Here is a 15164-nt window from a genome sequence, read left to right on the forward strand (position 1 = left end):
GACAGTTGGATATCTTCCAGTTACCTGCGTCGGGATGAAACCCCACCTTAAATCCCAGTGCGATCCGATTGAGGCGTAAAGGCACAAAATGTAAAGCCGAAATCCCCCCCAAATCCAAAAAAGCTCAGGAGAGTCCGAGGCTTGCGTCCGAGCCCGTGTTCAAAAGGGGTTAAAGCGTCAGTACGTGGTCGTCTCAAGTCCCCCCCTCCCCGCGTACGGGTTTGTAACGCAGGAATACGGTGGATTAAATTCCCCAATAAACCTCAAGCTTGTTATGAATTGCGGTACAGATGGTGTCAGGACAGAAAAACTGCAGTCCGGGGCTCTTTTCAAAGCGATGGGGTTGCGCTCTTGGGGTAAAAAAAATAAAAAATTAAAGCCTCTGGCGGATGATGGTTGGCGTCAAATTCAGGCTTCAAGTCCGTCAAAAAATCACGAAGGTCGAAAACTCTCCGTCGACACCGGTTTGCCAGTAATTACAGCACTAAAGCGCAGTTATCACGCCTGTGTCACAAGCAGTTGTTTGCCATGACTGTAGCCATTTGTTGTCACAACTTCCCCCGTCTGAAGCGCAATGAAGGAATCCCACCCATGCACTAATGCCGTGGTTTTTCCCCCCTTTCTCCTCTAATACTATGCGTACCCATGCGAGCAATTAGTTTTCATAGATCACTTGGTCTGTCCTCTCCCTCAATAAAAGCAATGCGGTCGATTTCTCCGGGCGGGATGTTGCAGGAAATCTTGCTGTGTCCTAGAGAGAACAGAGCAGCCTTTGGAAATGCGCCTCTACTCCTCATGCAGGCGTCCACCTGCGTAATAAGAGCCCGATATAAATGAATACATGTTGTCACGCCATGATGTCTGGAGCAGAGCAGAGCCAAGTGGCCGGTGGACAAATTCTTGGTATCAGAAAAAACGACTGACACCTTTCATGGACAGTGCAGCACTGCAGCGACGTGATGTCATTTGGGCTGCATTAAAGCGTCTATTTACGACAAACTGAGAGTTCCTTTCTCTGTGCTTGAAGATGAGAAGGAAAATGTTTGCAACATGATGGTGGGCTCATGCAGAGAGGAGGCGCTGTGAGGTGTTTGTGATACTCCGGGATGGGCTGGTAGCTCATGGTCCAGCACAAGATACTGCAAAGGTGGGGAGGGAGGGAGGGGTGTTGGGTCAATGCTGCACTTAAAAAAAAATCACATTCACCCCCCTATAGGCGTAAGACGTGTTTACTGCCTTGTGTTAAGGCTATATTGAAGACCCTTTTATTTTCTTATTCTTATCAATCTTGGATGCCCATCATGATCAAGCAGAAGTACAAATAACTTGACCACTCACATGTATCAGACAGCACCTGGTGCTTTACTTGGCAGTGGGACAGGCACTCCTTATGGCTCAGATCTGTGGAAATGGGATATCCAGCATATAGAAAAAAACAAACAAACATGAATATCCTCCCACCAGAAAAAAAAAACAATGGGTAATCCTCTCAGAGTCGCAGAAAAAAGCCAGAGACAACCCATCCTTCATCATAATGTGCAGTATGCCTCTAAGAAGAGGATAACACGTTTTGAGTTCCTATTTTTTGGGCGCATATTCATCCTGAAGCGTATTGTCTGCCCGCGTGGAGGCCCCGGGATATGTGTCGAGAAAAGGAATTCTGGTGGACTGGTGACAAATCCTTTCAAATCCAACTGATTTGACTGAAGGAGCATCACACATATTGCAGACTTGCATTATATGAAATGCTGGATGTTACAGACCTGAGACATGCAGGGAGTCAGGAAAGGAAAGTCTCAATTCACCTTTAAAGTACAGCTGATTTAAATGTAATATGTCTGCTGTGAGCTGAATTAATTAGACATAATAAGTACCTCATCATATAAGAAAATTTAGGATACAATGAAAATATCACACATAATACAGGTCCCAAATGTAAGACCATAATAATGTTGGAATGTTAAGACATAAAAGTGCCATAAATAACGAGGTTAGTGCACATTATAGTAGCACGGGAACACTTTTTTGTCCTTAAAAAGGAAAATTATAGGAGTAGTAAATCTTTAAAGGAATATTTCTTTTTCGTAGATATTGTTTTACAATAAATACATCCTCTTACCACTGTAGCTCCAAGTTTCACATCATCTGAGTTTCACTGCTGCAACATGACAGGTGCCACAATTATCTGATATGCAACTCTTTGTACAATAGCATCAGCCTGTTATAATTAAAGGGCAGTTCATAATGGGTGGAGCACCTCCAGGGCATTTTAAATGGATCCGCGAGATGTGACACAAACTCATTTGGCGAGACAAGTGCACTTGCAAAGCACGCTTCCTGTTTCGAAGGGCAGTATCAACACCTATCTACTTAACTGTAACTCAACAATTTTTCACCACATAGATATCTTTAAAAGGGTTGAAACCACCCTCAAACTAGTTATGTGCTTTTTGAACAAACGCCAATCCTTCAAAACTTCATTGTGCCGCAGAACGTGCCGCAGTTTATGTGTCATTATGTGATTGCTCGGAGCCCGAAATGAATGAGCATGTGTGTTCATGAGGTGGGTGAGCGCATAAGACACATGCAGCGAATACTGATGGAAATTGAAAAAGAGCCATGAAGGAAGCCAATTTGCTATTTATATCAGGCTGCACTTCATGGGGCAAAGCTCCCTTTCACAGTAATGCACTGTAAAAGTGATTGATTAGTGTGATATTGAGAGATTGTCCGTTTTAACTGTCTCCACTCGCCAAAGTGATGAAATTACTGCACACTAGTCTTTGAAAGCATAATAGCAGATTAGGTCAGTATGATCCATCCACTCTAATAAGGAAAGTTGCCATTCCCCTAAAGTGCAAAACATAAGAGGGAGGTCTGCACTTAGATGCAGTACACACCACCCAGCCACTAATACCCTCAGAGGGTGTGTTTAATGACCTGGAACATATTACATACTGAGGTCTCTCAATTTAGGTCCAGGTGTGCCCGGTCTTAAAAAAATGCCATTTTTGACACAACACAGTTGCCCTTGTCACTGTTTTAACAAATTGCTCAGATCAATTTCCATTAAGGACAGTGAAAATTCCCAATTTCTTCTCCCTGGCTAAGCCCAAAGGACCTATAATGTGATGCTCCATCAGTTTGTGTCAGCGAATAGTCTCGCATGCGTGTGTACTTGGAATTGGGATTAGAATTAGTGCAGTGACAGAGACAATAAAATGCTGTCTTCAGGAACAGCAACATCATTACAGGGTATACAGTGCTCTATAGTGGATTAGAGCAGTCTTGTTTATACCGTTGAATCACCCTGTACATTAGCGCTCTCTCTCTCGCAGTGCAAAAAGTTCCTCTTAATGTCCTTTAAACTCTCCAGCCTACCATCAATTGCGGAAGCAACGTAGATGTGATTTCCATAAGGGTCTTTAATTGACGTATCAGTAGTGCTTTTTTTTAAACAAGTAAGCTGAATGTTTCAATAGAGGTCAGCCTGTATGAGGTTCATACAGTACTTGTATGTGCCTATTTAATTCAAGCAGGTTTCTCCTAATCAAAAGGATATGATGCAAAAAAAAAACTGTTATTGAAAAAAGAATATGTACAGGAAACCACAGGGATCACCTTCAGCTGCTGGTGAATAAACATGAACGATGGGTCACTCTAATGCACCTGTGTCACAAATTACTCACATGTTGCGCTTTATTACACTCCTACCAATTACTCACAGTAGGGACAGTCGTGCTTTCATGTTTTCCATGCACTGTAGCTCAGCCTTAGCCTGCTCTATGCTAAATAAAGTGCCACAGCTTTAAGGCCTTGTGTCCTTGTATGGGAAACATTAAAGATAGACTTGGACCATCTGGGGAAGTGTGAGGCACTCACAAGCAATTCTCTGAGTTTGTCTTTATGCCTGAAGTTATGAAGAGACTCCTGCTGCTCTTTATGAACAAAAGACAAAGCTCTGAGTGTAAAGAACAACATGTTTTAGCTGTAAAAGCTTTCATCAGTGTTACAAGATAACATGTGTAGTTAATTCTCAAATAGCCACTTAGATGCCAGTATTTAAAAAACATTAAAAATGATAGCACCAATTGTAATTAAGGATCCGACACTGTAGCATATTAAAACAGCTTGAGGATATGTTTAAATATCAGGTCCCCCATTTATTAATCTTGTGTGTAGACTTTTAAAAAAGAAAGATCCAAAAGGTCTCTCTTTTTCTTTTCTAATGAAATTTAAATCACCTCCTCCTGGACCAAGAGACACCTTCTCAATGGCAATAAAGGAAAAAGCAGACATGGGATGTCTGGCCTCTTTAAAGTGGCTTTCTACATGATTTTTGACATCCTCTCTCTTAATGGAGCTCCTGCAGTAATTCAGCATTTCAAAGAGCACTCTGTTTCACTTTCCACGGGGGCATGAAATCATCCATCACATCTGTTGTTTTACAGCTAATGAATCTCTGCATGCCTTAAGTCTTAGAAACATATTCTGTATTTCTCGTATGAGGTCAATTAAGAGTGTAGGCTTCTTGGATATTGCTGAATATCTTTATCGTTGACTGCAAATTATCATGTAACCCCAATGAAGGCTGAAAGTGAAGGTTTTTGACATCAAAGCCGTGTCTGTTGTTCTTCAAGAGCAGCTGAAATTTTGATCTTGAACTTTGGAGGAGCTGCAAGGTTGTGACAGATGTGTTTTTGCCCTTTGAACATAAATATATATATATATGCCAGTTCTTATACAGACTGTTGACAGCAAGCAACAATTTGTGAAAGTTATAACTTATATATCAGCCTAAAAAATAAAAAATCTACATTCCCGTTTGTTTTAACAATAACAGGAGTACTTTGTTGGGATTGCATTCTGTAGATTGGTACTATATTAATATGAATTTCAGGATTTAATTAACTGATACATTTCCATATGGTGATTTTGGATAATAGTTTTAGGTTTCCACAAACTCTAAAAGGAAATATCTCTTTAGCTGCTAAATGCTCCGTTATGTTGAGAGGTTAGTTTCTAATTTGCCATTTGGTGCAGGGTAAGTAGCGTACAGTGGGTTTATCAAAGCTAAATGTTAAGGTAATGTTTAAAAAAAACCACCTGCCTGCTGTGGCTTTGAATGGTTGATGACAGCAGTGTGAGTGAACCAAAATAAGCTTCTGCTAAACCACTTACAGAATGGAGGGAAACTGCAGAGTCGCAGCAAGCGACACCTTTCACATTGCACATAGTGGTTTCATCCTTTGGAAGTACTAAAATAGTACTTAAAATACGACTTTGACTCAAGGTATTAATTCATCCTAAATCCCGTCCCTTTTTGCTGTGTGCTCCAATAACAGTTGAGCAAGTCTTAGTCAGAAACCTCAGTCAACTTTCTTCTTTCCTGTACTTAGATTTGCTCTGTGCTAGGTCCCTCTATGTTGAAAAGACAACCAAATTTTGAAGATGGTTAAAAGTCAAAAGCAACATATAGTTCGATATTGAGTTAGCAAAGGTTAGCAAAACACAATCTAACTACGTAGCTAATCTACTTCAATCGTTAGCTCCATACTTACATCTGATAGCTAATGTTAGCAAAATACTTGCATAGGTATATATAGACATATTTAGTGATTTTTAGCGTTTAGGACAGCTCAAGATAGACAAGAAAGGGGGGGATGACACGCAGCAATGGGCCATAGGTCAGACCTGAACCCATGGTCGCTGCAGCAAGGACTCCGCTTCACTACAAGGCCGCCAGCTCCACCAGGTGAGCTACCATTGCACCCTAAATGCTAGCTCATTACCTAGCTAACAACAGACGTAGATAAACATTCGGTAGTTGGCTAGCATTTTGCTAAAATGCGCGAAACTAAAGATATGACTACATATCATGTTACTTTTATCTTTTAACCAGATGATGAGCCTAGCATAGCTTTTATAAGTCCAGGAAAGCAGAAAGCTGACTGAGGTTCGGGACTTAGGAAGGGTCAATTGTGAAATAGATTATGCTCAGTCAAAACAAATGAAGTCCATATTTCTCAAATGACATTTCACTGAACTCTTGATGGATCAGACAGGTATATAAGAAGTCAGGCATATATAGTCTCACCACTTCCAAGGGAAAGTATTTTGAGAGAAAGATTAGAAAGTTCAGCTGAGCATTTCTATATAAAAGCATATAATGTTTGTTGTGTGGATTGATATTACACTCTAAGATCTGTGTGCATGCTGTGGGAGAACTGACCACGATTTCAACCACTGCCCTTGATGGAGTTTCCACAGATCTGCCGGGAGCAATTTCAAACCCCATATTTCTTAGAGTGTTTGTGTATGCATTCAAACAGAATTAAGTAAACAAAAAAATCCAGAAGAAGGAGCGCCGCAGAACATTACTTCTTTTATTCCCCCAGCGTATTTTTCTTTTTCTTTTTTTCCCCCCCACTCCAACAGTCTATTTTTACATTATGTACTAATTTTGTCTCAAATTGATCCAAAGTGGTTTTGTCTGTGAGGTAAGCAGACAGAAAAAAAAGAGAATTGCTATCTCAGGAAGAAGAAGAAAGAAAAAAAAAAAAATCTCAGCAGCAGATTTTTCAAGGTACCATGGCAACAGAACATTCAAAAGAATTTTGATGAGAACAGCAGGCAAAGAGAGGCTGATTACGAGGGAGACAATTTGTTACTCCAATTGGAAGAGCAACAGAGTCTGATTGCGCGCGCACACACACACACACACACACACACACACACACACAATGTGGTGTATAGTCTCTGGACCACTGTGCAAAAACACTGTTCTTTTTCGTCCTATCATGGCCCTTCAGTCAGAGGATGAGCTCGAGTGGCTGTAGCATCTTGGGTGTCGATGTGAAGGGCCGAGTCCAGGTTGCCGCTTGCAAACAAGGCTAGTTTAGCAGCTAAAGCGTTGGCATAGTGATGCGAGCTTTGACTGGCAGTGCAGCAGGATGAGCACCAGACATGTAGTGGGCGTAGACTTTTTTTTTTTTAAAACCTGAGAAACTCCATTTAAAATCACACAAGAGGAAGTGGCAATCAGCACAGCGCTGCAGCTGTCTATCTTGGGTGGCTATTCTCACTCCCCAATCTCACTCTCCAGTGCTCTGCAAACAGACCACCGTCCTGACAAACATAATCACTCACAGCACAGATTCAGAGAGCATCTGTCAGCGGGGGAAAAGGCTGAAAAAAAAGTCAGCATACACACTCAGTTAAACACCTTTTTAAGCTGAATACACAACTCTCAGCAGCACATTATTCGGTGATGATTGTTCCGTAAAAGGCCCTGTCATCAGGAACTTTGACAGAAAGCACTGAGTAGACTTTGCCAATGCTCATTTGCAAAGAAACTCAAAGAGAATCATTGATGCCATATGGGTTGAATGAATATTTATATCTTGTGTTTTACATGAAAAATTAAAATTTGTCTTATGTCACATGAATTTTGACTGTTAATTGAAAATCATTACAGTCATATCCTGAAGCTCATATTGCTGTTGCCAAATTCATCATACAATTGCATTTTCTCTGTTTACGCAAATCTCCATCTAACATTTATTGGCATTAGAAATAGACATATTGTCTAGTATTTTCCCAATGTGTGACATCTCAATTAGGTTATATAGGATTAGAGCTGAAACGATTACATGAGTAACTCAATTAATAAAGATTATCGATGCAAATTCTTTGCATCAGAGCTTCATTTCATCTATATGACTATGGACCATACAGCCAACTGTGTTTTTTATGGATGATTATCACTGTAGCACAGAGAAAATGGAGAGGGGTGAAGAAAAGAGACAGGCCAAAGAAAAGGTGTATATGTACACACAGTGTTTATGTATATAAAGTGTTCAACGTTCAGTATCATTTCAAACTGAAACAAAATGACAACTCAGTACACTGTGTCTGTTGTAAAACCGAACTAGCATAGCACAATAGCACAACATCTGTAAAGCTAGCTAGTTAGCAGCTACGAGTAATTGTTTTTCAACAGAAAAAAAAGAGACAACATGATCAATCATCTGATCAGGTGTGGCTTTCAGGTCCACAGCTCTGAAATGTATTTGGAAGAGCTTTCTGTTTAGGCTATTTCAATTGTTTGATTAATTGTTTTAATAAAGCTGATTTGTAGCTGCTACACAAGAAGGCGCTGTAGTAATGTAACAGGGACTTTTTGTTTCTTTTCTGTGGCAGCAAACACAACACAAAGCCTTTCAGTAACTATTATACTGCAACCTGAACTTATAAACACACTTTATGGCTGACTAAAGTAACGTAACTACACCAGGAAATACTTTGACAACAAACCCACTAGACTCCACCTTCCATATAGGGGAAGGCTCAGCCAGTAACACACAGGTACAGTTAGCCTGTGGGTGTAACCAGAGGTGGAGGAAGGATCAGATCCTCTGCTTAAGCAAAATAACTAATACCCCACTTTGGAAATACTCCACTACAAGTACAGAACAGACTGCTGTCTCAGAGGAAACACTGAGACCAACTACTTTTTTTCAACTTTTCTTTTGTATATTTACTATTTCTCTACTTTTTGTATAGGTTATTATAACAAAGTCATCTATAACACTGTAATTGCTGATAGTCTTTCACTACCACTGTTCTGTCTCCAGCAGACTACATCAAGGTCTATATTATAAAACCTTTTTCCAATTATTGTGCTCAACTGTAGAAAGTCATTACTAAAGAAATTAGTCAGCTTATCAAAGTGCCATTGTTGCTAGAGTTAAAGGTTAGTCATGTGAATGTAAGGTCTTTTATATATCTCAAGTTTTAAAACATTTCTTCTGTAAGTCATGATGTAATGTAATCAAAATGACAGCATCCAATCACAGTGAAGCCTGCGTCCCCCCGGAGATTGAAGTGAACTGAGCTTAAGAGTCAGTGAAAGGACATCTGACTAGATGGAATGGGAGGCTGCCATTGTGGGAGTTCATGTAGGTGAGTTTCAAGGCTCCACACGCCAAGGTTTTGTGCTGTATAGAATAGATGAGTGTTAAGGTTCAGTGGGTGTAAGGAATAGAGGCTACCAAGGCTGAGATAAAAGGAGGATGCTGGATAACACGCAGTGTATGGGTGGCAGTGACTAAAGGCCCTACCTGAGCACAGCAGTGCCACAGAGCAACCCTCATCTCCTCTTCTCAGGCTGACGCTGATAGAGTGTGTTATCAGTGCAGACAGGCAGGCTAAATCACTGGTTGAGTAAAGGTTAGAGCTACTGGTCTGTTACTTCGCCCATGAGGGCAGGCGGGTGAATGTCAAAGCAGCCTGAATTACAGGGAAACACTCTGGGGCACAGGGTAAGTCAACCCCCAGGGCAGGAACTGATTTATGCATTACTTGTGTTCAATGGTGCAACACCATTTTAAACTGAGTTCACTGATGAGCAATATGCAATCTACAGAGATCCCCGGGTGCGATCGTATGCTTTTATAGTGAGTACTGTGGATATGTTTGAAGTTGTTCAAGTGGAGGCCTGAGCCCTAACACTGATACATACAGACCAAAGAAGTAGGCAAGTAGGGTTCAACAATAAGGATCGCTCACTTGCCCATGTCAAGTAAAATTCCACTTCAGAGAAGTCATTTTTTAGCTAAAGAAAAATCCATCTTGCTTCCTTCTCATCTCTGTTGAAAGTTGCACATGTGTGGTACTGCCTAGGCACTCACAAGAAAATGGTGGTAGGTATAGAAAATGTTAACCTAGAAACAGGAGTTTGGTTGGGTGGCGTTAGAGAATGTGGTCAAAACTCCACCTATGTTTTTGCTGCAAATTTGAAAGCAAGGCAGATAAAATGGGGTCGTTATTCAAAGGCACATCAAATTTCCCAAAAACATATAACAAGTGCTATAACAAGAGCCGTCAGGATCTCGTTTGCATGGCACCTAGAAACCACTTTGTTGTTTGTTTATCTGATAACTGCTAATAAATTAAATGATTTGTATAAGGGCAAGTAAAAAGTGACTTTGGGCAAGTAGATTTCTGACCCACTTGCCCCGACCAGGCAATGTTGAACCCTGGTAAGTAGCCGGGTTGCGGAGAAGCCATGGGAGCAAACTGGGCACAACTTTGTCACTTCTCATCACTGTGGGCCAGTCAGTGCTTGCATAGTGTATAGTAGCTTCCTCGATAGCAAACTTATATACTTGTATACAGTAAATGAACCTAACAAGGGATAAGAGCTGCAAATTAGCTTCAGCTGGTTATGCTATACAATAAATTTGTTGCACTGAGTATCTGCATATAAAAAATTTATTTGGTCCCTGTTTAATAAACAAGTAAATGAACAACCTGTGACTTTCTTCATCAATCGGTGTGACTCTGCACTGACTGGCACTTTGGTTCTGTTTGCATCTGTGATCTTGGAGGCAATTGGAACAGATCCCAAAAACTTCAATAATAATTTGTGTCTCCTGCTATCCCATAATGCTTTGAGAGGCAATTCACTCACGTCCCTTAACAAATGAACAGGGGCACTTCATGTCGTGCCACACTCAGGGGGTCTTCCGCCCTCACATAGAAAATGGTAAAATGGACCGCATTTATAGAGCGCTTTCCCAGTCTACCGACCACTCAAAGCACTTTATAACACATGCCAACATTAACTCATTCACACACACATTCATACAGTGAGGGCAAGACCGTCTCACAAGTTGCCAAGCTGCTCATCAGGGGTGGTTAGGGTTTCAGTGTCTTGCTCATGGACACTCCTCCTGAGAATCAGCATAGGAAACTTCTGATTACAAGATGACCGCGAGCCATGCCACCCCAACTGTGGCAAACTATGGTTGCTGGTGTTTTAATGCACATGAAACGGGTGGTGTTGCTCTTAAGATTACTTGTTGCAAAATGTTCCTTTGCTGCACAGATTTCTTAGCTTACAGTCTGTTGATAAAGTCATGAAAACAACCTACAAATTCATAGTGTATACACATGATTGTATTCTAATGATCATTTGACTTGATTTTAATATATTTTCTAGCGATTTGGTCTCCTGTGGCACACCTATGGCCTATTTGCCTTTGGGCTCAACACTAATTTCTCCTTGTGTGTTTTTCTGTTAGGCCTCAGCAGAGAAATACAATTGTAAATACACAATGTCTTGTTTCCACCTGGCACTTAGAGTAGATCTGGGACTTGGCTATAATTGAGACTTTGCAGGTTTCCATTAGTACAGCTGTCCAACAGGGAGGCAGCCTGTCCAGGCTTCTCTGTGTACTGTATCCACCATTAAAAAAGCCCTCAACACAGGAGACCTTGTTTAATATTAGTGGTTTCAAGCTCACTCTTCTTTCTCGCAGGGCATGATTTTGTTTGTGGACCGTGCAAGTTATGCAAAATGTAAGTTTGAGAGCAGCTGTTCAGACGCCATACTTGTCATCTTATATTGGTCTAGTGAATGTGGTGTATTCACAGGCTGACTGCGAAGACTCTCTCTCTCCTCTGCATTGACAGTCCTTTATCCATAAATCCCTCTGTTGGACAATAGTGCTTCAGGTTAAACAGCTGTTGTTGCTCTTTCCACACAGAAGTCAAGTGTATACACAGGATGAGAGAGGGAGGTGGAGTCGAGCCTTGGGCACCTGCAGCTCTGCAACTTCAATAGATAACACCTTAAGTATGCTCAGCGTTTTGGCCCATGGCTTCTTTTTTTTTTCTCTTTCCTGCCACTGTCATTTTATCCAGACTTGTGATAGAGCCTGTTTGCTGTGATACCCCATTAATTTCCCCAGGGGCTGATCATTCAATATTCAATAGCTACTGTTATGCAGCACCAACTGTGGATAAAGCTACTGAGGCTGCTCTCCCTGACCAATATCATCAGAGCTCAAAACAATCTCTGCGAGGGGATCACAAGATCAGAGTGAGACATGAAAAATAACCTTGTTTTGAATATTTGCCTATCTCTTCTTGCTCTCTGTTTGGCAGTAGCTGGTGTTACATGCAAAATATGTTCGTTTCACATTAATATACATGGAGAAAAAATGTAAAGTGACAGCGTTACTGGGTAAAATATAGACAGGCTGTGACACATTCTAATGGGCTGATATTTCCCATTGCATATGTTTAGCAATGTGACATTTTTATGATGTACTAAATGTTCTTTCAGAATGCTCCTTATGCCACAGTAAACACAGGCAAACATTAATGTCATCACTTCTTAAACCAATTCCACGTTTAAAAAGGCTGCTAGCTGTTAAAATAGCCCAAGAAAGACCATGCACAGTTTTCACTGTTACCTCTTTTTCAAAGAGAAGGGGCTGAGTTTTAGTTACTCCTGACAAATTAATTTCTTATTGGGCTGCTTTCAGAAACAAATACCAGCCAAACTCTGCAGCTCTTTAAGAGAGAGTGTGAATAGCAGCAAGGACTCATGCTTGTTAGTGTCTTTACAGTATACATTCACTGGTAAAAGATGTCAGTGTAAGCGTGAGGGGGAAGATCAATTGGTGTTTAATCCTGTTTTGATTTAACTGCATAGTGAGTCTTTTGAGCAATTAACTCTGGCAATGACGGTTGAGAGAGCGTGAAATCTCTTTACACACCATGACAGTGTTCTAACTTGTATATGTCAAGAAATGCACGGATATGAAAACAATGTGAGCCATGTGTGATGTGATAGGCCAAAACATTTAAATGAGTTCTTCAAGAGAGGAAGAAGGGCGGTGTGCCAGAAGCAACCCCGTCTCCTGGATATCATGTTACTACTAAATGGTTTATCCTAATATGTTTTGAGCAAAATGTTTTTTTCCCAGTCCACAAAAGGTTGTGTTCTCACAGTGTGTCGTATTTTATAAATGCCATAATGACCGTTTGCACCTCTAGGTCTTTCAGTGACGACTGTAAGTGTCCGAAATCTTAACTTCGAGGGGGCTAATTCACAAAGAATGGATTGCAGGCACTGATAGCGCCATGAATTACACATCACTTGCAACCATTATCTGCCCCGTTTCAAGGTCTGATTCACAAAAGTTATTGCACTAATGATATTACAGCGCAAACATGACCATGAAGTTGAGTGCAATTTGCCCTTGTTTTGCTCATCTGCAATTTTATGCAGTGGTTCCAATAATATTTGTTCTAGCATCACATGACATGGGTAAGCAATGTCTTGAGTCAAAAAATGCAGTTTCAAGATTCTTTCCACTCATATATTAACATGTTTGCTTTGAAAGCGAACTTATTCTAATTATAACTATTCTGACTTCCTCTGGTCTCAATTGCTTCTCAAAAGTCTTCTCCCATAGAGCTCATTTTGTAAATTATGGTCTCATTTAGAGTAAAACATATGATGAATCAGAGTTCTGTTACTGCTTGCCTATTTCATGGCCTCAAATCTTTTCAGAAACATATTTTATTGTACCGTTTATCAGTATTATAAGAATGTGTGTGACCAGGCAAGCCGCCATTGTTGCTGCTACGGATGAGTCAAAACCAAGCCAATGAGTGCATGGCGATGACCTTAATGCCAAACTCAAGGCTTCAAAAAGGTACTCCACAAACCAATGGGTTACATCATGAGTTTCACACTTGGCCTAAAGATAAACCTCAACCAACAGCTATATCAGATCAGAAAACGTTTTTATTAAAACAGTGATTTGTATGGTTGTAAGGACTTAATAAATGATGTCGTCCTGCCGATAGAGACATTAGATCAGGAAACGCTCATATGTGTCGGCATTATGTATATTATTATTATAAGTTTCTAGGAGACAGGGTTGAACAGAGGAGTAAGACAAGTCAGTTTTAAGGATTAAGCAGTCTATTCTGGGTGTTTTAAACGTAAAATAAAGGACAGTAGTACTCTGAGCATAGTACTTTTTAGGTACTATAGCGTTGTCACAGTGCTGTATCTGGGGGCGTTGGATGTTTTTACCCAACATTTATAATTTGCCTCAGCATCAAACACAGGTTGAGTTAATGAGAAATTCATCAATAGAGCGCTAGGTTTATATTACAGTAAAACTACACGCTTTCGCACTTTGTACTCTTTGTGCCGGGAGCCTATTGATGTTGCTCCCAGACCAGAGATCTGCAGGGGAGAACTTCATATACGGCAAAATTACTGGCTCAAGGTCTCGCTCATGCAGTGCGATCATCAATTCCACATCTTATATTGAAGAACTAAGGCATCCTTTCTGAACTCTTTCCCTGGGTGGAATATTGCTGGCACAAAAGGTGTTTACTTCAAGCAACAAAAGAGAGAGCTCGTAGGCTGAAATGGGAAAATCTGAAGGGGAAACAGGCTGTCAAATATACTTGTAGAGTATCTGTGTGAGTGACAGAGAGAGAGCAATGAAGAGAGAGAGTTTAAAAGCTCTGCCCGTCCTTGTATACACTTCAGATATAAAACAACTTAGCACTACTTTGACATGTTGAAATTAAATCTAATGTTCTTGACAATATTCTTGTCTCACGGATGATTAAAATGCAGTAATGTTGATTTATTTTAGTACAAAATACTGTGTAATCGTCTTTAATCAAGCTAATGGACAGCAGGAACTTTCAGCTTGTTCATTTGTAAGTAGTGTTATTTTTGCTAATATCCCAGAACAAGCTTATTAGATAAAAAAGGAATTAGTCAAATAATGCATGACCCAAATTCTGTTATACAAGTCTGAATTAAGAAAGTTTTTTTTTTTTTGGGGGGGGGGGATTCTGCTACAATTACAAGTTACATTACAAACTCAATCCCCCTCGTCTAACGCAACTTTGTTTCAGATAGTCTTCGGAAATGTGGAAACAACACCACAGCAACATATATTACACATATATATAAAAACAATACAAAAAAAACAAAAAAAAAAAAAAACAAAAGAAAAAAAAAAAAAAAAAAAGAAAAAAAAAAAAAAAAAAAAAAAAAAACAAAAAAAAAAAAAAAAAAAAAAAAAAAAAAAAAAAAAAAACAAACAGAAAACAAAAGTCGAGAAATGAAGTTTTTTGGAGTTAGTGAGTGATTAGGACCAGTTGCTGGAGCACAGCCAGGATTGGAGTCATTGGAAAGGCAGGTAGGGTATAAATTGTCTTTGTTCGATTCAGACTTCTCATCATTCTCAACCCCTCGAGTTAAGTGATTTTTCAATTTGCTCAGCAGCTATGGGCAGTGTGAATGAAACAATGTCAGATCCAATACAAGATTT

This window comes from Morone saxatilis, unplaced genomic scaffold (assembly GCF_004916995.1).
Source record: "Morone saxatilis isolate NCDOM2014 unplaced genomic scaffold, NCSU_SB_2.0 Contig8, whole genome shotgun sequence".
NCBI classification, from domain to species: Eukaryota; Metazoa; Chordata; class Actinopteri; family Moronidae; genus Morone; species Morone saxatilis.